The 26,392-nt window shown below is 51.6% G+C and overlaps 1 pseudogene; it reads left to right on the forward strand.

Annotated features, from left to right (window-relative positions):
- Positions 1–11,642: 11,642 nt before the first annotated feature.
- The window catches only part of LOC101937229 (paired amphipathic helix protein Sin3a-like), a 55,883-nt pseudogene continuing 41,133 nt past the window's right edge, over positions 11,643–26,392 (forward strand).

A 26,392-nucleotide genomic window follows, 5' to 3' on the forward strand; every position in this document is an offset into this window, starting at 1 on the left:
AGCTGGTACCAGCTCTCCTGATGTTTTGGTTCAGAGCCTGAAAGATAGAAGCTTGGAAACAAATTAGCACAGTGCTTTCACCATGGCAGAACCTGCTTGGTCTCTGCCACAGTGTGTTTGGTACTTGGGGCTGCACAAATGCTAATTAAATGGTGCATTTTTTGTGAGTGTAAATCCTCCCTTTCTTTCAGTAAAAGGGCGTTAACACTCCATCTAGAAAAAAAATTTCTGTTTTAAAATCTCCAGCCATTTTGCCATGGCCTGGAGATCTGAGGCAGAAGCAGGCACTGTTGTTAACTGTTTCAATGGCATTTTGGCCCTGGAAGGAGGAATTTATCCAAATATTTTAAATATCCCCCTTCCCAATCTCCAGAGGGGTCCCAAAGGTCTGCCCCCTTCTGGGGTCTTAAATGTTTCTTTTCCTGATGTTACTGCTGCTGTAAGATTTGAGAGTGCTGTTTTAACTCTCTGTACCCAACCTGTTTTCCAGTTTTTTTATCTATTGCTTGCTTGGGCCCGATCCTGCTTTTTTTAATAGACAGTTTCTTTTTATGGGCACAAGCCTTGTTCCACTACCAATTTAGCAAGGAGGGTGGGCTTTCCAACTAGCCCCCACCCTTCCTGGTTCCGTTTCTTAAACATTTTCTTTAAAATTGTGAAATTACCACAATATTACTTACAAAAAAACAAACAAACAAACAAACAAACATAAACCACACTACACTGCCCAAACTCCTATATCCTTCAGAGTTTGGTTTAACAGAACAAGATCTGTATCTTATGATTTTAACCCACTCTGGGCCAGAGGGAGAGATGCTAAGCTTCCCTCTGTATTACTCGGTTTGCTACCACCGAAGGTTCATACACCAATTATACAAATCCTTCCCTGGATCAGAGTGAGAAACACTAAGTTCTCCTCTTTAGCTCAGTCTTGCTACGGCTGAGGGTGTATTTACCTCTATAACACAATTCTAACCTAAACTCCTATTGTTAAGGGTTGGATCATAGAAACCCCCTTGGGAGCTGCCACCCGATGTGCAAAGACATGCTTCTGTTTTCCCTGCCAGCTCAGGACTCCAGCACCCTGTCTTGCTGAGCCAGACACTCCAGTCTGCTCCAACACAGACCCAGGGTCTGAATCACTTGTCCCAAAGCTGCAAGTTTACCTGAAAACAGCTTACAGTAGTGTGCTTGTCTTTAGCACTCAGATGCCCAACTCCCAATGGGGTCTAAACCCAGATAAATCCGTTTTACCCTGCATAAAGCTTATGCAGGACAAACTCATAAATTGTTCGCCCTCTATAACACTGATAGAGAGATATGCACAGTTGTTTGCTCCCCCAGGTATTAATACATACTCTGAGTAAATTACTAAATAAAAAGTGATTTTATTAAATACAGACAGTAGGATTTAAGTGGTTCAAAGTAGTAACAGACAGAACAAAGTAAGTCACCAAGCAAAATAAAATAAAATGCGCAAATCTATGCCTAATCAAACTGAATACAGATAATCTCACCCTCAGAGATGCTTCAGTAAGTTTTTCTCAGACTGGACACCTTCCAGGCCTGGGCACAATTCCTTCGCCTGGTACAGCTTTTATTGCAGTTCAGGTGATAGCTAGGGGATTCTTCATGATGGCTCCTCTCCCTCTCTGTTCTCTTCCCCCCTTTATATATCTTTTGCATAAGGCGGGAACTCTTTGTCTCTCTGGGTTTCCACCCCCCCTCACTGGAAAAGCACCAGGTTAAAGATGGATTCCAGTTCAGGTGACATGATCACATGTCACTGCAAGACTTCATTACTCACTTGCCAGCACACACATATACAGGAAGACTCAAGGGTAAATACAGCCATCTGCAGACAATGGGAGTCATCAAGATTCCAAACCATCATTAATGGTCCACACTTTACACAATTACAATAGGCCCTCAGAGTTACATTTTATATTTCTAGTTTTAGATACAAGAGTGGTACATTTATACAAATCAGATGATCATACTCAGTAGATTATAAGCTTTGTAATGATACCTTACAAGAGACCTTTTGCATGAAGCATATCCCAGTTACGTTACATTCACTTATTACCGTATTTTCTCTAAAACTATCTCAGTTACATTATATTGACTTATTATCTAGTTTTTATAAAACCATATAGACTGCACAACGTCACACCTATATCCTTCAGAGTTTGGTTAATTAACTGAAAGTTTACACTCTTTTTTTCCTAGTATGTACCTGTATAACACAATTTAAACCTAAACTCCTATATCCTTTAGAGTTTGGTTAATTAACTGAAAGTTTACACTCTTTTTTCTATAGTGCCAGGCTTGCTAAAGCTGGCGGCGTGCACACCAGTTTTATAATAACTGTGGATTCTATGCTTGCTCCCCCTTCCGCATTCTCCACTAATAATGTTGTACTTAAAGTACTGCACAGGATCTTTTCAGGGGGAATAAGGCAAAACGCCACATTTATTAGTAATACATGTATTTATTAACACTGTATCATATGCATATAATATATTACACTTACACTCACACACACACACACACAAACACACTCCGTTTTGTTGTTACCAATTAGTTGCTCCCCTTAACTTTACTGGCCAGGTGAGTTAGATGGGGGAGGGGGTGGAGCCGGGCTTCTGCCGATCCGGATCGATGCTTCCATGTTGACAAGACGAGACCCGGGGTTCTCTGCAAGACACCTTACTTTTATAGCAGCTTTCCTCTTATGCAAATCTATACCAGATTCAAACTCTGTGTCTGTGTCCATTGGTCCTTCGTGCTGCTTTCTTTTGAGTGTTGTTCCAATGCTGCAAAGAGGGTGTTTCCAAAAGAAGGTGCTTGCTTCTAACCAGGGCCGGCTCCAGGGTTTTGGCCGCCCCAAGCAGCCAAAACCAAAAAAAAAAAAAAAAAGCCGCGGCCGCGATCGCAATCGCGATCTGCGGCGGCAATTCGGCAGGAGGTCCTTCACTCCGAGCTGGAGTGAGGGACCGTCCGCCGAATTGCCGCCGAATACCTGGACCTGCCGCCCCTCTCCCAAGCGGCCGCCCCAAGCACCTGCTTGAGAAGCTGGTGCCTGGAGCCGGCCCTGCTTCTAACCCCCCCCCCCCCCCCCCCCCCCCCCCCCCCCCCGAGGCCGACAGTATGTCTGCTTGTCTTTAATGAGCCCACTTGACACGTTTTATTGTCCTTGGGTCTGGCTCCCAGCCCCTCTCCAACAGTTGAGGCTATTTGGAGGTGCTGCCTTCCATGCCTTGCTCATTCACACCTCATTCATTCAACAGGGCAATTGATTAAGACGGGGGAGGGGGGAGAGCTCTTGTTCTACTGCTAGCAAAAAGAAATTTTTCTTCTATCTTATTCTATCCTTAGGGGCTATAATATTATACCAAGGGTAATGCAAAGTTTCTAAATAAGGCTTTGATACAAAGTCCCATAAAAACAGAGGTCACACGTGGGTAGACCCACCACAAGGTTATATAAAGAGGCACAATGTAAAGTCATATAAAAATTATCAGAAATGTATCTACACTGTGGGATGGGAAAAAGGGAGTGAATTCCTCACAAAGATACATTTTTGTGAACAATGAACATAGTCTTTCTCTGTGAAGAAGACCATGCACAGCACCTATCACATGTGCACTCAGGACAAGGTCGAATTTTCGGCCTTCGCATTCAGTGCCTGGGGTCTTGCAGTGGAGATCAGACAAGCGGAGCAGGACAGCGGAATTCGGGTAGCAGGTTGACATGGTAAGCCGTAGACTTTTGGCTGCTTAAAATGTAATTTATAGCAGTGCCCTCCTTTCACGTTCAAAGCAATGCTCCTAGCGTTGGCCAGTTCCTGCTGCAATCCGGCAAGCATGAACTCTGCCCCTGTCCCACCCCCTCGCGGCTGTCCCCAGGAAAGATCCCTGTATGCTGCCCCTCTCCCGCCTCCACCGCGTGGCTGTAAACCGTCGGTTACAGTAATGTAAAGAACATGCATGCAGTCCCAATATTAACATTCCCCTAATTCAAAGCAGGTCACCATGAGCGACATAACTCTGATGAGGATTTCTGACACAGAGAAAGACCGCATGCTGCGTGAATGCCAGCAAAAACCAGGGCCATCTGCGGCCATGCTCTGTAAGGCAATGATCCCAGAGTACTTGCTGCTAGCCCGGCGCGGAAAAGTTTCCTACCACGGAGGACGCAATAAGGCCGCTCTCCCCAGGAACCTCATGCAAAGGCTTTCCAATTAACTCCAGGAGAGCTTCATGGAGATGTCCCATGAGGATTTCAGCTCTATCCCCGGACATATAGATCTTATTTTCCAGTAGCTGCACTGGCAAGGACTAAAAAGTAGAGCGCCTAGGGCAAACTAATCATGATAAACCGGACATTTTTAGATTCTTTTGCAGTAGTTGCACTGCCAAGGACTAAAACGTTAAGCGCCTAGGGCAAACTAATCATGAAAAACCCATTGTTAATATTCCTGTTCTGTTCAAAATAAATGTTTACATGTTTAAAACACTTACCGACTGATCCTTCCCCTGATCCAGGGTCCGGGTTAACGCCTGGGGAGGGTTGGTAGGGGATCTCCGTGAGGGTGATGAAGAGTTCCTGGCTGTCGGGGAAATCAGCATTGTAAGCGCTGTCGACTGCCTCGTCCTCCTCATCTCCTTCCTCATCTTCCCCGTCCACTAACATCTCCAAGGAAGCGGCCGTCGACAATATCCCATCCTCAGAGTCCATGGTCAGTGGTGGGGTAGTGGTGGCGGCCGCACATAAGAATGGAATGCAGTGCCTCGTAGAAACGGCATGTCTGGGGCTGGGATCAGGAGCGTCCGTTTGACTCTTTGGTCTTCTGGTACCCTTGTCTCAGCTCCTTGATTTTCACGCAGCACTGCGTTGAATCCCGGCTGTATCCTCTCTCCAGCATGGCTTTGGAGATCTTCTCGTAGATCTTCGTATTCCATTTTTTCGATCGCTGCTCCGAAAGCACAGACTCATCGCCCCACACAGCGATCAGATCCAAGACTTCCCGATCAGTCCATGCTGGGGCCCTCTTTCTATTCAGCAATTGCATGGTCACCTCTGCTGGAGAACTCTGCATCGTTGCCAGTGCTGCTGAACTCGCCACAATGTCCAAACAGGAAATGAGATTCAAACTGGCCAGACAGGAAAAGGAATTCAAATTTTCCCGGGGCTTTTTCTGTGTGGCTGGTCAGAGCATCCGAGCTCGGACTGCTGTCCAGAGCGTCAACAGAGTGGTGCACTGTGGGATAGCTCCCGGAGCTATTACCATCGAATTCCATCCACACCTACCCTAATTCAACATGGCCATGTCGAATTTAGCGCTACTCCCCTCGTCGGGGAGGAGTACAGAAATCGAATTAAAGAGATCTCTATGTCGAACTAAATAGCTTCGTTGTGTGGACGGGTGCAGGGTTAATTTGATTTAACACTGCTAAATTCAACATAACCTCCTAGTGTAGACCAGGCCTCAGGCATGCAGGAGTGAAATCAGGAAGGCCAAATCACACTTGGAGTTGCAGCTAGCAAGAGATGTTAAGAGTAACAAGAAAGGTTTCTTCAGGTATGTTAGCAACAAGAAGAAAGTCAAGGAAAGTGTGGGCCCCTTACTGAATGAGGGAGGCAACCTAGTGACAGAGGATGTGGAAAAAGCTAATGTACTCAGTGCTTTTTTTGCCTCTGTCTTCATGAAGAAGGTCAGCTCCCAGACTACTGCACTGTGCAGCACAGCATGGGGCGAGGTGACCAGCCCTCTGTGGAGAAAGAAGTGGTTCGGGACTATTTAGAAAAGCTGGACGAGCACAAGTCCATGGGGCCAGATGCGCTGCATCCGAGGGTGCTAAAGGATAGGGCTGGCTCTAGGTTTTTTGCCGCCCCAAGCAGTGAAGTGCGGGGTGGGAAGATAAAGCCGCGATCGGTGGCACTTCGGCAGCAGCTCTGCCGCGCCTCTTCATTCTTCGGCAGCAATTCAGCGGCGGGTCCTTCACTTTGAGAGGGACCTGCCCCCGAATTGCCGCCAAAGACCCAGACGTGCCGCCCCTTTCCGTTGGCCGCCTCAAGCACCTGCTTCCTGCACTGGTGCCCGGAGCCAGCCCTGCTAAAGGAGTTGGCGGAGGTGATTGCAGAGCCATTGGCCATTATCTTTGAAAACTCATGGTGATCGGGGGGAGGTCCCGGATGGCTGGAAAAAGGCTAATGTAGTGCCCATCTTTAAAAAAGGGAAGAAGGAGGATCTGGGGAACTACAGGCCAGTCAGCCTCACCTCAGTCCCTGGAAAAATCATGGAGCAGGTCCTCAAGGAATTAATTCTGAAGCACTTAGAGGAGTGGAAAGTGATGAAGAACAATCAGCATGGATTCACCAAGGGCAAGTCATGTCTGACTAACATAATTGCCTTCTATGACGAGATAACTGTCTCTGTGGATGAGGGGAAAGCAGTGGATGTGTTATTCCTTGACTTGAGTAAAGCTTTTGATACGGTCTCCCACAGAATTCTTGCCGGCAAGTTAAAGAAGTATGGGCTGGATGAATGGACTATAAGGTGGATAGAATGCTAGCTAGATCATCAGGCACAACGGGTAGTGATCAATGGCTCCATGTCTAGTTGGCAGCCAGTATGAAGCGGAGTGCCCCAAGGGTCGGTCCTGGGGCCGGTTTTGTTCACTATCTTCATTAATGATTTGGAGGATAGCGTGAACTGCATCCTCAGCAAGTTTGCAGATGATACTAAACTGGGAGGAGTGGTAGATATGCTGGAGGGTAGGGATAGGACACAGAGGGACCTAGACAAATTAGAGGATTGGGCCAAAAGAAATCTGATGAGGTTCAACAAGGACAAGTGCAGAGTCCTGCACTTAGGACGGAAGAATCCCATGCACTGCTACAGACTAGGGACCGAATGGCTAGGCAGCAGTTCTGCAGAAAAGAACCTAGGGGTTACAGTGGACGAGAAGCTGGATATGAGTCAACAGTGTGCCCTTGTTGCCAAGAAGGCTAACAGCATTTTGGGATGTATAAGTAGGGGCATTGCCAGCAGATCGAGGGACATGATCATTCCCTTCTATTTGACATTGGTGAGGCCTCATCTGGAGTACTGTGTCCAGTTTTGGCCCCCACACTACAAGAAGGATGTGGAAAAATGGGAAAGAGTCCAGCAGAGGGCAACAAAAATGAGCACATGACTTATGAGGAGAGGCTGAGGGAACTGGGATTGTTTAGTCTGCAGAAGAGAAGAATGAGGGGGGATTTGATAGCTGCTTTCAACTACCTGAAAGGGGGTTTCAAAGAGGGTGGATCTAGACTGTTCTCAGTGGTAGCAGATGACAGAACAAGGAGTAATGGTCTCAAGTTGCAATGGGGGAGGTTTAGGTTGGATATTAGGAAAAACTTTTTCACTAGGAGGGTGGTGAAGCACGGGAATGGGTTACCTAGGGAGGTGGTGGAATCTCCTTCCTTAGAGGTTTTTAAGGTCAGGCTTGACAAAGCCCTGGCTGGGATGATTTAGTTAGGGATTGGTCCTGCTTTGAGCAGGGGTTGGACTAGATGACCTCCTGAGGTCCCTTCCAACCCTGATAGTCTATGATTTTATGACTGGCAAGATTGGTCAGCAGCCTGGATGTGGGGTGGGGCGAGGGGGAGAGGTAGAGTTGTAGCTGACCCCAAGGTTGAGACCGTGGGGTTGATGGAGAGGAGGGTGGCTGTGGGGAGGGTGTGGGGCAGCTGAGCAATGCAGCTCTCCCAAGGGCTAGTATGAGTTGGGGGCAGAGAGGCAGCCATAGCCTGGAAGGTTTTTGTATTCGGTTTAATGGAATATATTGGCCTAGAGATTGAAAGGTGTTAACATGACTCCTGCCACTGTACAGCACTGAACAGTGAAACAAGGCTTGGGATTTTGGAACACACAGACATTGGTCTGCTCAGTCCCACAGCAAACACCCCCTTACATCCCAGGTGGTGTTTGGGATTTGGCTGGAGCCAGTGGAGGTGGCCGTGTCATCTGAGTCCCTCTCTCTCAGGCCTGGTCTGGACAGGACATTTCTCAGCATCAGGATCAGGATCATGAAGGCCCAACAGCGTTACGGTGGATCCTGAGGTCCCGAGGAGATGGTGGATGTGGCAGCCATGCAGTGAAGTTCACTTCTTCCTGTCCACCCATCTCCCAGCTAGTCAGAGTGCTTCATTCTCCCCAAAGGTCTTTTTTCTAATGGACCCCAAAGGGAGCGATGGGTGGAATAGTCCTTCCCCTTATTATTTTGTCTACCAATTAGACCTCATTTCCGACACACCAGTTTTGGTCCCTTGATTTCCAGCCCCACAGTTCTCTTGTTGACCAAGCATGATCTTAACAGTGTCCTTGAGTTACTAATTGGCCTTTCTGTTTGGGCTCATTCAGTCTGTCTCCCTTTCCTCAATGTTCCCTGTTATGAGTTATTGGAACATTTGATCAACTTTTTATCCACTTACCCAAAGTTAAGCTTACAATCGGAGTAGGCGTATGAGGCCCAAATTATTACAACAGGCTCCACTAACGTGGTGGCTTGTCTTGCTCTCTCCTCCCCTTGAGCCATTTTTTTATCCCTTCTCCCTATGATTTTTATTCCCCCTTCATCTTCTCCCTCTCTCTGTCTCATTCTTTTCTATTCTCTTCCTCTGCACCTCCTCCAACCCCTTTCCCTGGGGCCTGTGGGCTCTTCCCCCCCCCCCTTTCTTTCCTTCTGTCCCTTTTTGGCTCTTCCTCCCCCAACCCACTTGCTCCCCATTCCCCATGGGTGTCTTTCCCTAGTGCCTGTCTCTGCTCCCTGCCGCCTCTCCCTGCTTTTTCCTACCCATATAGGTACACACCCATGTACTTTCTCTCTCTCTATCCACACACTCACACAGAGTGACTGAGGAAGAGTCTAATTTAGAATGAATCAAAGCTCTTGACTCTCTTAAGGAAAAGCTGCCAAACTATAGGATGGTCCCTGGCTCCGGCTTTCTGATCATCTCAGTGTTCCTTTGTAACAAGAGTATCTTGTCCCCCCAAAGGCAGTCTAGAATTGTTCAGTGGACGCATATTTTCACTGGGCATTCCAGGGACTCAGTCAAAGGGGTGGGAAGCAATATGGCTGCTGCTAGGTCTCTGATCCGTGTGTGACGAAAGTTCCTCTCTCTCTATGGTCTCTCCAACAAGCATTACCAAGCGTTCGTCATTCAAAGTGCTTTAGCAAGGTGGGTGAGGAGTATTATCTCCATTTTACAGACGGGAAAACTGAGGCACGGAGAGGGGGAGGTCAATGTTCTCAAAAACAGCTACTGATTTTTGGGTGCCTTCATTTCTTGTGCCCAACTGGGGACACCTGGGAGCTGATTTTCAGTGGGGCTGTGGAGCCAGTGTTCCCATTGCCTTCAACTGCATTTGGGGATAGAGCTGGTCTGGAGGTAAAAGGCCTCTGCATGGAGAGCCCTGGCCTTCTGCAGTGCTCTGGGGATGTGCAGGGCCTGAGGGTGGGCCTTGTGGCTTTGTTCCCTCTTCGCCCCCTACCAGGATGATGTGGAGGTATCTCAGCTAGGGTCTCCTCATGGAGATTTCCTCCCCCAGAGCCTTCTACCATGGCTTTGACCATGGGGCTGGGATGATTTAGCCGCAGAATCCCAAGGAACTGCATCCTGAAAACAATTCGGGTCAGATCAAAACCCTCATTGGACATAGGATCACGGTGCAGTATGAGTGAATGGAGAGAACAAGCAACGGCGGTGTGGAACTTTCTGTACTCTGCTACTTTCTGGAAGCCAAATTCTGCAACATGGGGAATTCACAGGGCCCAAATTCTTCTCTTACAGAGATGTATCTTTAAATGACTGCCCTTGTCTGATTTCTAGCCCCATAATAGCCCAAGCTTATTAAACTCTTAGGGAACAACGTGAATGCCCATTGAGCACATTTGCAGAAGTGGAGATAGAGAGTGTATATTTTAATGCATTATTGAGTTCAAGCTTCTCTGGCTGCTCACACTTCTGGAAATGATTTCAGCAACTGTTCTGATCATCAAACAAGTTGTCACAACGAAGGCCCCGATGTTACAAGCTGATCATTGTGGGTGGCTCACTGCACCTAGGATGAAGCTCACCGAAGCCTCTGCGGGCGTCCACCTACACGGAGCTGCTAGCAGGGTTTGACCCCGAGAGTGTGTGAAATGGAGTCCCCTTTCTACCTAGGATTCATTTACAATGCAGCTGATGTAACAGTGACAACATAGTGGTGTGAGTGAAAATATTTGAAGGTGTAAAATTGCCATGCAATGGAGTCAAACTCAGTCGAAGTCCCAGTGCTATCACTAATTAAAATGGATTAATCATCTCTCTTGCATGCAGTGATGACTATAAAGTAGCACATTAAAGGGAGATGTTTGTAAATGCTGAGACGAAAAAGCCGTATTCTTTCAAAGGTCCCAGTTTTACAATGAGATGAGTGTGGGTGGACCCCTGCGGCTGTACGGAGCTCAAACAAGTTTGGGGGCCAAAGCCGCTGATCCTCTAACTGATCCACATGGAAGGACTTTTGTGCATGTGCAGAGCCCCAGTGAAGTCAATTAGACTATTCACATGAGCAAACTCATGCAGAAGTGACACAATCCCACAAACGGGTCCACTTCGGTGGATCCCTGCATGCATGTGGCAGACCCTCCTTCGCTTCCATGGAGCTCCTTGTAGGTGTAAGGACTCGAGTGCGCAGGGCAGCTTGTGGAATCCAGACCAGTGTTTGCAGGCCCAGGGCCCGATTTAAAACAAGATGCAACAAGTGAGTGTGACAAACACTAGGAGGAAAGGGCCTGTGAAATGAGAGTGACAGGAACAAGTTCAGCCTGGTCCATGGGCTAGGTGTGTGTGGTTGGTTTGTGGGTGTTTTTTATAACATACATTACCCTGCATGGTTCGGTTTGAGAGTGGTGTGTGTGTGTTTCTCATCTGTATGTGTGTATGTGTTTTATAACATACATTACCCTACGTGGTTCTGTTTGGGAGTGTGTGTGTGTGTCTGTTTTTTCTCATATCTCTGTCGGTTTGTAGTCTGTCTTAGGTACTCCTGTGGCGCCATTACTGTAGGAGCTGAGCACCTCCCAATCTTTAAGGTCTTTATCCTCACACCACCACTGGGAGGCAGGGCAGGGCTGTAACCCCCACTGCAGGGGTGGGGAACGGAGGCACAGAGAAGGTAGGACTTCAGTGGGATTTAGGTGTCTAAACCCGTGAGGATCTGGGCCCAAGTGACTGGCCCACCTGGCACTGGGAGCCTGCGGCACAGCAGGGCCTGGTTCCCACGGCAATCCCAGGGCTGACCCAATGACTGTTCAGCGCCGGGCCCGGGGCCCTTCCCCAGAGCGGTGCGAGGGACCCCGCCGGGGTGCGCGCCCCGCTCTCTCCCCGCAGCGGCCGCATGGGGGCAGCAGGGGGCAGTCCGAGCCAGGAATCTGGGCTTGCCCGTTGCTAGGCGACAGGGCGGGGCGGGACCCAGGCCCCGCCCCCGGGGCGTTCACTCACCACTGTACCCGCACATGCGCAGTAGCCCACAGGTAAAGACTCCCCTGTTGCCGGACTCCGGAGCTGTGGCTCGGCCCGTGTCCGAGCTGCTCCGCGGGGCCATGGCCGGGTCCCAGGTGCTGGAGCGGGCCGAGAAGTTGCTTTCTGAGCCCCGCTTCCCCGACTGCAGCCTCCGGGGCAGGTGGGAGCCGGACCGATCCGCCGCGAGTTCCGCCCCCTCCGGCCGGGAAACAGCGGCCCGCGGGCGTCCCTGGGCCGGGTCTGCGCTCCTGCTCCGGCCCCCTTGCCCCTCCCCCACTCAGCGCCCTCACTTCCAGCGCTCCTCCCCCCCCCCGGTGCCTGGAGCGGCCCGGCCCGGCGTGCCAGGACCGAGGTGGGCGCGGGGTGGCTTGGGACGCTGGGCGGGGGGGGCGCGCGAGCGGCGGAGCGAGCCCCGCTGGCCGGCGGGGACCCGAGCCGCCACCGGCCCCTGGTTCCTGCTGGCCCGGCTGTGAGCACGTGCCGGGATCGGGCTGTGGGTCTGCCTGAGAGTCGCAGTGACTCTAGCCGTGCCCCGGGGAGGGGGACGATCGGGTGGGGTGTTCCCACCTGCTACAGCCCGGGTGTCGCTGCTCTGAAAGCTTGGAGCAGGCGGGGAGAGGGGGGGGGGGGAGAAGGGACACTTGCAAAATCCTTTTTGGGCGTTTAAAGGCTTTAAAAATCAAAGGCTCTGCTGCTCTTTCTTTCCCCTTTGCTGTTTCACTCTGCACTTAGGCTGGTCAGTTTCAATTTTGCTGCTTCATTCTCTCCAGTTCTGATCAGCCTTTTGGGTTTCTCACAGAGTAGGACGGCGGTTCTTCTTTTCACCCTGTGGAGCAGCTCATAACAGAGATCCGAACCCATCTGTCTTACTAGCACCACAATCTTCCTGTTATTTAGCTCTCAAATATTTAAACAAAAAGACTTTTTTCATAGACCCTACCATGACTGCATCTGTTCCTGGCAGCTGTCACGTAAATCCTTGCTCCTCAACTGGCTCTGCTCAGAAGGTCCCCAGTGTCGAGGCTGAGTCTCATTGAAGTTAATGGGGCTTCTGCGCAGGGCTGGCTCCAGGGTTTTGGCCGCCCCAAGCAGCTCCCCCCCACCAAAAAGCTGCGATCGCGATATTCGGCGGGAGGTCCTTCGCTCCCAGGTGGAGTGAGGGACCGTCTGCCGAATTGCCACCGAATACCTGGAGGTGCCGCCCCTCCCCAGAGCGGCCGCCCCAAGCACCTGCTTGAGAAGCTGGTGCCTGGAGCCGGCCCTGCTTCTGCGTAGACGCACAGCCCGTCCACTTAAAATAAATTGCAGGATTGGGGCCTGAATCTATGCATGCACAGGAAGCTAGATGTGAGATCAACAGGATTGCCACATGTGTGTGTCCCCCTCCAATCCTGCCATGGGGCTCAAAGGAGTCAGGCTGCGTTGGGTGGGAGAAAGTGGGAACCAACCAGCCTCAGAGCGATACAGTAACCCCTCGCTTAACGTTGTAGTTATGTTCCTGAAAAATGCGACTTTAAGCAAAACGATGTTAAGCGAATCCAATTTTCCCATAAGAATTAATGTAAATGGGGAGGTGAGGTTCCAGGGAAATTTTTTTCACCAGACAAAAAACTATAGACTATTATATAGCTATACACACAGTATACGTTTTAAACCAACAATTTAATACTGTTCACAGCTATAATGATTGTGAAGCTTGGTTGAGGTGGTGAAGTTAGAGGGTGGAAGAGGGAGGGATATTTCCCAGGGAATGCCTTGCTGCTAAATGATGAACTAGCACTCGACTGAGCCTTCAAGGGTTAACACGTTGTTAATGTAACCTCTCACACAAGGCAGCAGGAACACGAGGGAGGGGAGACAGCATAGCAGACAGAGACAGACACACACCTTGTGTGTGGGAGAGAGAGAGAGAGAGATGCACACTGCCCCTTTAAGTAAGCTGACCCACTCTTAAGTGCATTGTCTTTTTAAGGATCAGGAAGTTGAGACAGCAGCTCCTGCCCCAAGCTCTCTCTGTCTCCCTGCTCTATATGGAGAAGGGGTAAGCGGGGAGCAGGGGGGAGGGGGACACCCTGATATTAGCCCCCCTTCCTTCCCTGCACAGCAAGCAGGCGTCTCTGGGAGCAGCTCCAAGGCAGAGGGCAGGAGCAGCACATGGCAGTGGTGGGAAGGTCAGCTGAACTGCCAGAAATTGATACCCTGCTGGGTGGTTGCAGCACAGGGAACTTAGAGGAGCGGGGAGCTAATAGGGAGGCTGCCGGTCCACCGTGGTTCCAAGCCCCCACAAGCTAGCTGCAACGGGCTGCTCTTCCTGCAAGCAGAGGACAAAGCAGGCGGCTGCCAAAGGACGTTAGAAGGGAGCATTGCACATCTTTAAATGAGCATGTTCCGTAATTGATCAGCAAGGTAACAATGAAACAGCGTTTACGGGGATGACTTTAAGTGAGGAGTTACTGTATCTATATTTGAATATAAAGTCCCTACATAAAGCCATAGGCACCGTAACAATTAATTATGTTTACAATAACCCAGTGAGACCACCCAGCATCATTAAACAATCATATTCACAGAACAGATTTAACTCAGCCAGCCAATAAATCCAAAGCAGCAGAAAAACTACTTTCACCCTTCTCTTTGACTTCTCTAGGAGAAAAGCCACTAGCTTTCCCCCAGACAGTGTCAAATCAATGGCTTTTGCAGCATGCCCAGAAGGTCGAGTTTTGGCTATAAGGGATCCTGTGGTATGTACAGGAGAGAATGTTCACCAAGGAAAAGAGACAATGGATGTTGGGAATCTGAGATTCCTTGTCAGAGAAACATGTGATGATATAAATTTGGGTGTCTGCTCTGATGGCTCAGAGAAAAGATCCATCAGTCTTCTGCTTTTCTCCTTCACCTAAGGTTTTGAATGATACTTGGGTCTCCTTCCGTTCCCGGTCTGAGGATTCTACCTTCGTTAGCTCCAAGAAGACACAATATGAAGAACACATCTACAGATGTGAGGACGAGCGTTTTGAGGTAGAATTCTTCCAAAATCATTTCTTGGAAAGCCTGGGATTCTATGAACTGGTTAGCTATATAGTATAAAAACAACAAGGAGTCTGGTGGCACCTTAAAGACTAACAGATTTATTTGGGCATAAGCTTTCGTGGGTAAAAACCTCACTTCTTCGGATGTACAGAGTGAAAGTTACAGATGCAGGCATTATATACTGACACATGGAGAGCAGGGAGTTACTTCGCAAGTGGAGAACCAGTGTTGACAGGGCCAATTCAATCAGGGTGGATGTAGTCCACTCCCAATAATAGATGAGGAGGTGTCAATTCCAGGAGAGGAAAAGCTGCTTCTGTAATGAGCCAGCCACTCCCAGTCCCTATTCAAGCCCAGATTAATGGTGTAAAATTTGCAAATGAATTTTAGTTCTGCTGTTTCTCTTTGAAGTCTGTTTCTGAAGTTTTTTTGTTCAATGATAGTGACTTTTAAATCTGTAATAGAATGACCAGGGAGATTGAAGTGTTCACTTAGTGGCTTATGTATGTTACCATTCCTGATGTCCGATTTGTGTCCATTTATTCTTTTGCGGAGGGACTGTCCGGTTTGGCCAATGTACATGGCAGAGGGGCATTGCTGGCACATGATGGCATATGTAACATTAGTGGATGTGCAGGTGAATGAGCCCTTGATGGTGTGGCTGATGTGGTTGGGTCCTCTGATGGTGTCGCCAGAGTAGATATGGGGACAGAGTAGGCAATGAGGTTTGCTACAGGGATTGGTTCCTGGGTTGGTGTTTCTGTGGTGTGGTGTGGTGTGTAGTTGCTGGTGAGTATTTGCTTCAGGTTGGGGGAGAGAACAGGAGGATTCAGTCAGCAGGGGCTGCCGATCCGTCCCATTCACCAGGGCTGGCATCCTGCGGCTTCAGCATTAGTGGCTGGGGTGACTTGGGGAAAGGCCTCAACCTCCCCACATCCCACTTCACTGCTGCCAGAATCCCTCCTGCCCCCCCGCTACAGTCCCCTCCCTACCCAACCTGGGTGGGGCTTGAGGAGAGGGGTCTGAGAACTTGAGCTGTGGATTGGAGGTGGAACAGCTGTCAGGGGCACTGAGGGGGAGGTGGCAGGAGCTCCCCGTACAAGGAGGGGGGTTGCCACTGGAGGTCACTAGGAAGGACAACAAGACTCCATCCTGGGGGTCAGGAGGGGGAATCCATCCCTCAGAGGTGGGCAGGGGCTGGGTGGAAATGCTGCTGGTTCCAGGGGCCGTTAATCCCCCCTGATTCCTCGGAGGCGTCTGAGTCTCAGACACGTTCTCGTTCCCTTGCAGCACGAGGACGTCACGGCCAATGTGATGCGCCAGCTCCGTATCATGCGGCACTTGCGCCAGGTGCCCGAGGCGCTGCAGGGCCTGTGCCTCTGAGGCCACCAGCAACTCCCACTCCCTGCTGCAGGTACTGCTCTGGCTCTCTGTAAATGGGGAGCTAGTGGAAGGGGAAATGGAGCCCCCTGGCACTCACAGAAAGCTGATTGCAGAATGAGCCTGAAGTGAGAGGCACCATATCCGCCCCCGTAAAGAGCCAGACTTCAGTGGTGATACACCCCAGCTGGGGTAGCAACAGGATTGAGAACGAGGTAGGAAGTTCAGAGCAGCAAGGAAAGCCTGGAGGAGAACTTGAGAAGAGAGGTTGGAAAAGTGCAGCAAAGAGAAAGGTACAGACCTAGCTGTTGGGTCCAGGGCCCTGAGCTGCTATCAATGTCAGGGTGGGACTGGGTTCCCCTACCGGCCCCAGAGGAGGCGGCGTACACGCACCTGGAGAGGGTTCCCAAGCCCAGCAAGGGGGCTACAGGCTGAGCAAGTGCCCCAGCGATGGCAGAAGGACTTCTGTCTGTGGAAAGACCTCTTTGGACTTTTAGTGTGAGGCAAGCTGGGCCCCAGAAGGGTGGACTAAAGGTGGTGACCTGGCCGGAGTTACCAGGCAGAGAAACTGCCGTGGTGCTGGAGCGACCATGGATGGGGGACGCTAGCCCAGCGAGAGGGCTGTGATGCCATGCCTGGCCACCGGGGGGCACCTAATGATGAGTAGATTCATTTATGATTGGCATAGTTGGCAGGATTGAGTTCCCCCTGTGATCCGTGAGGGAAGTCTTGGTTGCTGAAGGAATCATAGAATATCAGGGTTGGAAGGGACCTCCGGAGGTCATCTAGTCCAACCCCCTGCTCAAAGCAGGACCAATCCCCAGACAGTTTTTTGCCCTGATCCCTAAATGGCCCCCTCAAGGATTGAGCTCACAACCCCGGGTTTAGCAGGCCAATGCTCAAACCACTGAGCTATCCCTCCCCCAAGCAGGTGTATCAAGGGACCAAGCTGGTCGCTGGATTTCCCACTTCAGTTCCAGGGACTGGCTAAGCAGCCAAAGCAGATCTAGGGGTTTCTCCAGCAGCTCCTAGAAAACCAACAGAAGCAGAAGGAAGTGCAGGTGGAGCTACAGACGCAGCAGCAGCAATACCCGTGAGAGATCCTGCAAAGGGAAATCAACCCAGGGTCTGCTATGCCCATGGACAAAAAGAGCAGAGAAGGAGAGCATGCCTGTGCTGTGCTGAGAAGGTTAGTCCAGGGAGAAGGGCATGAGAAAGTGTACAAGCATGGCCTAATGCCAAGATGGGAGCAAGAGTTCTTTGTTTTGGGGGCAGAGAAGCAGGTCATATCAAAAGACACGGCCTGCTAAGGAAATTGCTGAGTGGCTGAACGAGGGGCCAGGGCCCTAAGAAGTTAGAAAGAAAGGAGAAGGTGTCCTCTGACACAAACCCCCATGAGGCAGACAAGGTGGAGGTGGCTGGGGTGGCCATGGACCTTGCAGACCCTCCACCAACACACCCTGTCGGGTGCTGCAGGGAGATGAAGGACGAAATGATTGGCCCAGAGATGAAGCAGACTGGAGGAGGGACAAACACAAGGGTGGAGCAGTCCATTGTGGGTTCTCAGACCCTGACCGAAAAGGTTTTGGCATATGCAGCGGCAGTAGCAAAAAGGCAACAGAAGGCACTAAAGGCTTCAGGACAGGCTCTGCAAGCAGCTGTTCATGAGACTGAGTGGCTGCAGGAAGAGCGTCGGGATACTGCAGAAGAGAAGGTTTGCCCCGAGCGAGCTGGCAGTGGAGCTGCAGACACTGCGCACAGGCTGTACAAGCGCGCAGCCGGTGACAGCGATGAGATGACGAGGGATGAAGCTTGGAGAAGAATAGAACTTGCCCCTGCGTGGGCCAGGTTCTAAGGAGGAGGGTATATAACGGGGGGCTTGGCCTGTGGGCTATAAAGCCTGGAGCTAGGCCAAATGGATTACAGAGTGAGCTCCAGCTGAGGGGAAACCAGGGGAAACCGCAACAAAGGTACAGGAGCAGGCCTAGCTGTTCGGTACAGGGCCTTGGGGCAGAACCTAGAATCCAGGGTAGGACTGGTTCTGCCACGGTCTCTAAGGAAGGGGATGTACAGGGCCATAGAAAGGGCTACCAAGGCCAGCAAGGGCAGGCCGAGCCAAAGTCAGGCTGAGGAAAAGCCCCCAAGGGACAGAGGATCTTGTTTCAGTTAAAGACATTTTTTGACTTTTCGTTTGGGATGAGCGCGACCCAGGAATGAGTGGACTAAAAGATGGTCACCTGGCCGAAGGTCTGAGTTCCCAGCCAAAAACCTGCTTGTGGGCGTGCTAGTCCAAGAAATCTGTGACCCCAGGCCCTGAAGGAAGGGGCACCTATCGGTGAGTGAACTCTGTTACAAGCCTGCTTCCATTGTGGAAACAGCCTGGTATTGGAGAGTGGTGGGGATGGCCTGTGGGCGAGGATGGCTGGAGGGGTCATACAGGAGGGGCATCACCTGGGCCAGGTGCAGTTGAGCTCCAACCCCTTTCCTGGCCATCTCACCGTGGGACAGGTTGAAACTGGAAACCTGTGGGTAACAGTAACTGGTTGCTCCCAAAGGTGCTGAAGACACAATGGAAGAGGAAATCCTTTGGCCTGGATTGAAATTATTCCAACTGAAAGTGAATGAGAGAAAATAGGTTCAGAGTTCTCTTTCTAGCAGCAGAAAATGTAGCGATTGATAGAGGTTCAGGTCAGAAAGGACCATTCTGTGCATCTAGTCGCCCCTCCTGTATAACTCAGGGCCTAGAATGTCACCAAGTGGTTCCTTCAGCCAACCATAGCATGGGACTGAGCCAGAGCACGTCTTTTGGAACGACATCCACATGCAGGAGAGCCAGCTGGCTACCAGAAAATCTCTCTTCTGCAGTGACGTGGGGTTAAGGGACACGGGGGAAAAGACATGGAGGCTGTGACTAAACTTAGAGCAGGGTGGGAAACCGAGACACAGTTGGGACCTGTCTACACTACAGGTCTGTCGTGCATTTGTAATCTGCTGACCCTCACATGTTGTCCAGAGCCTATGGACAACACAGCTCCTAAAGTGTGTTTGTTCTGTGCTTATCCTGTATGTACCAGCAGGGCTGGACGGCCTTTCTCACTGTGCTGTGGGGAGCAGGTCCTGGGTACTAAGGGTCTGAAGAAGCTCTCAAGGACTAATTTTTTAAAATAATTGTTATCAATGAATTGGGAGAAAACATACAATCACTGCGGATAAGGTTGGGGGGTGACAAAATACAGGCAGAGTGGTAATTCCTGATGGTGAGAGGGCAGTGATATAAAGCGATCTGGCTCATTGGGCCAGCTGGACCCATTCAAAGAAAACAAGTTTGAGCAGAGCCCAATGCAAGGTCCTATACGTAGCCACAAGGCACGCCGGCCACACCTCCAGAATGGGGACGTGTATCCAGGAAAGCAGTGACTCTGAAAAGGATTTAGGGGCCAGAGTGGAGAAGCCACTCAACATGAGCTCCCATTGTGATGCTGTGGTGAACAGGGCTAAAGCCATCATTAGACGAAGGAGCAGAGCTGTGAGTAGGATAGGGAGGTGACACAGCAGCAGTGAGCCTGCTATTGGAATACTGCCTCCAGTGTTGGTGTCCTCCTTTGAAAAAGATGGTCCTAGAAATTGGAGCTGGGGCAGCAAAGAGCCACCAAATGTTCTGAGGGCTGGAGAAAAATGCCTTCTAGTGAGCTATTGAAAGAGCTCAACCTGTTTAGCTTATCAAAAGAAGATTGAAAGGTGACTTCACTGAAGTGTTGAAATGCCTTAATGGAGAGAAAATATTGGGTATTAAAGGGCTCTTTAATCGAGCAGAGAAAGGCAGAACAAGACCCAATGTCTGGAAGGTGAAAAGAGACAAATTCCTATGACAAATAAGGCACAAATATTCAACAGCGAGGATGATTGACCACAGGAAGAAGCTACCATGGAAAGTGGTGGATTCTCCATTTCTTGATGTCATTTAATAAAGACTAGATGCCTTTCCGGAATGTGTTTGCCCCAAAAGTAGCTATTGTGGTAGACAGGAGGCCTGTGATATGCAGGGGGTCAGATTAGATGCTCTAACGGTCTCTTCTGCCCATAAAGTCTACTCATTTCTGAGAAACCGAGTGTAGCATTGGGAGCAGCCTCTGCTTATTAAACAATCAGTTTGTCAGCACCTGCAGGACAATTTGGTTCTTAGGACTAGTGAGCATGGACTTGTCAAGAACAAATCATTCCAGACCTATCCTAGCTCCTTCTTTGGCAGGGTTAGGGGCCCAGTGGAGGTGGGTAAACAGTAGATGTGATCTATCTTGGTGTTAATAAGGCTTTTGACACAGTCCCATAGGACATTCTCACAAGCAAACAGATGCTGCTTAGCACGGTCAGAGCAGCTTTTGCTGGGGGATTCTCCCAGCACTTTCCAATAGTGGGAAAGTATGAAATCCCCATTTGACTGCTGGGGACAGAGTCTAGAGGGGGCAGCAACTTACCCCAAGTCCCACAGGTCAATAGGAAACCAGCAATGGAACCCAGGAGTCCTGACTCCCAGTTCCCTGCTCCAATCACTCCAACGGAGCACACTCCCTCTCAAAGCAGGGGTACCGGACATGAAGGCCTGGTTGTAATTGCCAGCTGTGGGAGGGAGTGTGCAGCAGTGGTTAGTGAAGGGGCCTGGAAATAAGGACTGCTGGGTCTATTGGAGAGTGTCACTAGGAGCAGTGCATAAGATGGTGTCCCATCATGTTTACTCAGATCAGATTAGGTCATAATAGAATGGCTGAAATAGTTTATTTTATTTGTATTGTATTATTTTGCAATTGTTAAGATCAGCATCTACTTAGCTCAGACTGAAGCATCTTATCTAATTTTTGAGATCTAAGTGTCTCCTCTTTGAGTGCGACGAGACAATTTAACACATTGTGACAAAGAATTTTCATTGCCACTTGTTATGATTTCAAGAAACAAACTGGTTTAGTTTGAATAGGATTTTCGGTCAGAAACGGTTTCAATGAAATTTCCCCACCATCTCGATTCCTGGGCTCTATCTCTGCCTTTCGGGGGGGTGGGGGGGTTTGCTGTCTGTTAGAACAGGAGTCTGATTTGGATAGGGATAGAGACCTCTTCAATGTTTTTAATGAAGTAAATACTAATGGGAATTGTGTGATCATGGGAGACTTTAACTTCCCAGATATAGACTGGAGGACAAGTGCTATTAATATAATAGGGCTCAGATTTTCCTAGATGTGATAGCTGATGGATTCCTTCACCAAGTAGTTGCTGAACCATCAAGAGGGGATGTCATTTTAGATTTGGTTTTGGTGAGTAGTGAGGATCTCTTAGAAGAAATGGTTGTAGGGGACAGCCTTGATTTGAGCGATCATGAGCTAATTCAGTTTAAACTAAATGGAAGGGTAAACAAAAATAGATCTGTGACTAGGGTTTTTTTTTCAAAAGGGCTAACTTTAAAAAATTAAAGAAATTAGTTAGGGAAGTGGATTGGACTGAAGGACTTGCGGAACAGATGGATCAGACTGAACAGGTTCCAAACCTCTCGGAGGCTCTTACCTTCTAAACAGGGACGTCAGTTTTCTAGTGAAATCAGGAAAAAGAAAGGAGAAAACTCAAAAGAGGTTCCTCCTGGCGCTCACGTACGTGACCCCTAATACTCTCTCAGTCCTCAAAGAGAGACCTTGAGAAGGAGACTTGCTGAAGGAAAGCTACAGGGGACTCAGAGGTTTCCCTGGCCCTGTGCCCCTGTCCTGCCTGGCTGATGTCAGCATCTGTCTGTGAGGTCACCACCTCCCCAGCACCTTTGACCAATAGGTTGAGGAAGCAAGCCGGCTAGACAGTAAAACAGCAGAGGCTGCTCCCAATGCTACACTCGGTTTCTCAGAAATGAGTAGACTTTATGGGCAGAAGAGACAGTTAGAGCATCTAATCTGACCCCCTGCATATCACAGGCCTTTCTGCACCATATGGGGCAGGCAGAGCTCTGCCTGGGAGCAGGGGGAATGGGATGGGGGTAGATCAAGGAAAGGGGGGAGGGGAATGGGTGTGAGGGAAAGAGCTCCTGTCCCAGATGAAGGAATTTGGGGGCAGAGGAAAGGACCCTGCTCCACAGAGATGGGAGAGGGTTTCTGTGAGTGCCAGGGGGCTCCATTTCCCCTTCCACTAGCTCCCCATTTACAGAGAGCCAGAGCAGTACCTGCAGCAGAGAGCGGGAGTTGCTGGTGGCCTCAGAGGCACAGGCCCTGCAGCGCCTCGGGCACCTGGCGCAAGTGCCGCATGATACGGAGCTGGTGCATCACATTGGCCGTGACGTCCTCCTGCTGCAAGGGAACGAGAACCTGTCTGAGACTCAGACGCCTCCGAGGAATCAGGGGGGATTAACGGCCCCTGGAACCAGCAGCATTTCCACCCAGCCCCTGCCCACCTCTGAGGGATGGATTCCCCCTCCTGACCCCCAGGATGGAGTCTTGTTGTCCTTCCTAGTGACCTCCAGTGGCAACCCCCCTCCTTGTACGGGGAGCTCCTACCACTCTCCCCTCAGTGCCCCTGACAGCTGTTCCACCTCCAATCCACAGCTCAAGTTCTCAGACCCCTCTCCTCCAGCCCCACCCAGGTTGGGTAGGGAGGGGACTGTAGCTGGGGGGCAGGAGGGATTCTGGCAGCAGTGAAGTGGGATGTGGGGAGGTTGAGACCTTTCCCCAAGTCACCCCAGCCACTAATGCTGAAGTCGCAGGATGGCAGCCCTGGTGAATGGGACGGATCGGCAGCCCCTGCTGACTAGGGTTACCATACATCCGTTTTTTCCCGGACATGTCCTGCTTTTCGGCAATCAAACCCCCATCCGGGGGGAATTGCCGAAAAGCCAAACATGTCCGGGAAAATGCCGGCCGGGCACTTCCCCTCCCGCGGCTGCTCTGCTCCGCTCCTCCCCTCTCAGACTTTAAGAGCCGAGCTGCCCGAGCCAGCGCTACCGGCTTCGGGCAGCCCCCACTGCCTCCGGACCCCAAGCCGCCGGCCAGGCACTTCCCTTCCCGGGCTCCAGCTGAGCTGCTCCGCTCCTCCCCTCTCAGACTTTAAGAGCCGAGCTGCCCGAGCTAGCGCTACCGGCTTCAGGCACCACCCGTGCCTCCGGACCCTACGCCGCCGGAGCCCGGGAGGGGAAGTGCCCGGCTGGGGGTGCAGGGTCCAGAGGCATAGGGGCTGCCCAAAGCCCGAGTGCTACCGGCTTCACGCTTTGCCGGGCAGCCTCCAGACGCTGCGCCCCCGGCTGGGCGCTTCCCGTCCCGGGCTCCAGCTGCGCTGGGGAAGCGCCGGCCGGGGGTGCAGGGTCTGGGGGCTGCCCGGCAAATCGTGAAGCCGGTAGCGCTGGGGCAGCCCTTTCCCCATGGCTGGGAGTGGGAGGGAGGAGGGGGCGGAGTTAGGGTGGGGAAGGAGTGGAGTTGGGGCGGGGCTAGGGGTGGGGAAATGGGCGGGGCCAGGGCCCATGGAGAGTCCTCTTTTTTTATTTATTAGACATGGTAACCCAACTGCTGACTGAATCCTCCTGTTCTCTCCAGAACGGGTCCAGCCTTGCCAGCAGCAGGACAAGCGTCCCCTGCCCATGTGCCTCAGCCCTGCCTGGTCAGACGCCATTACCCGTCAGTCCTTGGCCTCCCAGGCTGCCAGTGATGGGAGCAACTCTGGGTGGTGGCTCGGGTGACACAGACACCAGACCACTAGGAATTGGGTGCGGCCCTGTGGGACAGGAGAGTCTTGCAGAGGGCACCTGGGGGACTCTCCTGCCCTTCCCAAGAGCAATAGCACCCTGTCCTAAGAACATAAGTCTGGGATGAGGCAAAGCTTGTCATTAATTAGCCTGGCTAAAGAGCTGGGTGGAGCTGCTCCGGGGACAAGCTGGCTCGCTCCTGCTCATGGAGGTGAATTCATCTCCCTTCCCAGGAGCACCTGCTCTCCCTTTCATTCCCCACCAGGCTCTTTGTGCCAGGCCAGCGAATGGCCACAGGATGGGAATGAGGCCTGGGCCCTGTCCCAATCTCCTGAGTCTAATGCAGCTGCTCACCTTGTACCCCATCAGCTGCTGGGTTTCCCCCAGGAGGGAGTAGGTGACAGGGAGAGAGACACACACACATTTGTCCTTCTGGTTGCAGGGCTTGTGTCCTTCCAATCCCATTGGTGGCTGCACAGTGGGCAGAGTCCTCGCTGCGTGCCCGGCCCAACAGAATTGCAGGGTGTGGTGTGGAACACAGAAAGAGATAGAGAGACTCATCCTCCAGCCGGGGTCAGTCTGAGAGAACTTGGCTGGGGTCCCAGTCTCACTCTTCTAGCGGGTGCCATTTCCCAGCTGGGTTCCTTACCCCTCTGGTGCAGCAGCAGCTGGTGGAGCCGGTAAACCCCCTCCCTGGCCTGCCGGCTGATGTCCTTGGCTGGGTCACTGACGGACAGAGCTAGCTGTGCCATGTGGTGACCCATCCTGGGGAATTCCGCTGAGTTCTAATGGACGGGAGAGGGAGAGGGAACTCCATCAGCATTTTCCTGTCAGCTCCCCGTCCCCTCCGGGCCAGGACTCTCCTTCCCCTCAGCCCCTCTGCAGGAGATGCTAGAGGATAGGAGCTAGAGCCAGACCCTTAATTTCCTCTGCCCACAAGGAAGCCTGGAGCACAGGGCTGTGGGCAGGGCCCTCCATGAGGACTTGCTTCCCCAGCTGCTTCAGGATGACAGGGAGGCATGAACCTGGAGCACAGTCCCCTTAAAAGCCCAGAGTCACCACTTAACTAGGACAAGAAGAACTTGACTCAGGCCAGGCTCACTCTTTGCTCTGACTCTGCCTCCCCAAGAGGAACACTCCTAACCCACAGCCCCTGCAGCAGCAGATCCTACAGCCCGTCGGAGCCAGATCACCTACGCCTGGAGTCAGGAAGCTGGGGTCAGAGGTCACTTATGTCAAACTAAGGGAGGGTGATGGTGAATCTGAGCAGGGCCGTGCTGCTCTTAACGGCCCTGGCTCTCTCTCGCGGCACCCTGGACACAATCCAGTAGTTAATGTGCTGTGGGGAAAGGAGGCATTGCACTGACTGTCCTGACCAAGGATGCCCACTTGGGGCCCGGCTAGGAGGACAGACTGGAAAATGGATCTAAGAGTTAAGGTAAAATTGTCTCCACCTCTCTCATCGGGCTCACCTCCAAGATGTACTGGAGCCTGTCGGTGTCTGGGGACTCTGCCAGCAGGTTCCCCAGCATGGCGTCCAGGAGGTCTGGCAAGACCCTAGGCAGATCCTGAAAGCAAGGGAGAGCCATGGGTCAGAGTTAGGGAAACTGGGGCTACACCTGCCACAGGATGGGAAGTGGGGTCTCTGGGAAGCACTGGTGAGACCCCCAAACACATATCCTGGCCTCTCTCATTCACATCCCACTGCAGGCAATTAGCCAGGATTCATGGCAGGATGACAGCTGGCTCTTCTATCCATGACTTTAGCTGATCTACCTGGACTTGGGCGGTGTCCTTCTCCGTGCCCAGGGTGAAGACGGCGTGCAGGGCAGCTCGGAGGAGGTGGGTCTCCAGCTCTGGCTCCAGGGCAGGTGTCATGGTGCTGGCAAGAGAGAGGAGCCGGTATTAGACTGTGCAGTGCGGGGATGGGACTGGCACCAACACGCAGGTGAAACTGCAGGGAAATAGGCACAGGCTGGCAAGAAGGGAAACTGAGGCACCGAGCCAGGGAATGACAAGGCCAAGGTTTCTCAGACAGACAGTGGCAGGGCAGGAATAGCACCTGTTCCCTGGACCCTGCTGCCTCTCCTGTATCTGATCCTGGGAGTGAGCCTCTCCCCAAAGCCGTTGCAATGTTACTGGAGTGAAATGAACAGCCCAGCCAGGAGAGAGTGAACCTTCCCCGCACCTCTGCCAGAGGAGCCACCCTTGGGCGGTGACCTGGGAGTGGGAGGGGCAGTGATTCCCAGCCCTGGGCCTGAGCAGCACTGGGGTTAGGGGAACCGGGCCGGAGGGTCTCGGTACCTGAGGTTGCTCACAGCAATCAGGGAGTTAGCGAGGACGGCGCCGGGTGGAGAGTTATCAGGCAGCTCCTCAATGAGCTCCTGTGAGACCCAAAGGAGACAAAGGAGCGTGTGAGATTCGGGCCACACTGACACTTCCCAGTGAGGAGATTACACAGCCAGGGCCCCACACAGCCAGCAGGATTCCCCCACCTGCCCCCCCCGCTCCTCCGATTCCTGCCCAATAGTGACCACTCTCCGAATTTCTCCCGTCTCTTCTCCCCAGTCTTCAACCCCAGCAATCCCTGCCCTCTGCTTCCCCTCCAGCACCAACAATCCCCCATCCATTGGCCTGGGGAGACCCCTGCCCCTCCCATGTCTCTGTCTTTCCTCCAGCTGCTGGGCACCGTGTCTCGCTCACCACAATCCTCTCCGCCAC

Source organism: Chrysemys picta, unplaced genomic scaffold (genome assembly GCF_011386835.1).
Source record: "Chrysemys picta bellii isolate R12L10 unplaced genomic scaffold, ASM1138683v2 scaf15, whole genome shotgun sequence".
NCBI classification, from domain to species: Eukaryota; Metazoa; Chordata; order Testudines; family Emydidae; genus Chrysemys; species Chrysemys picta.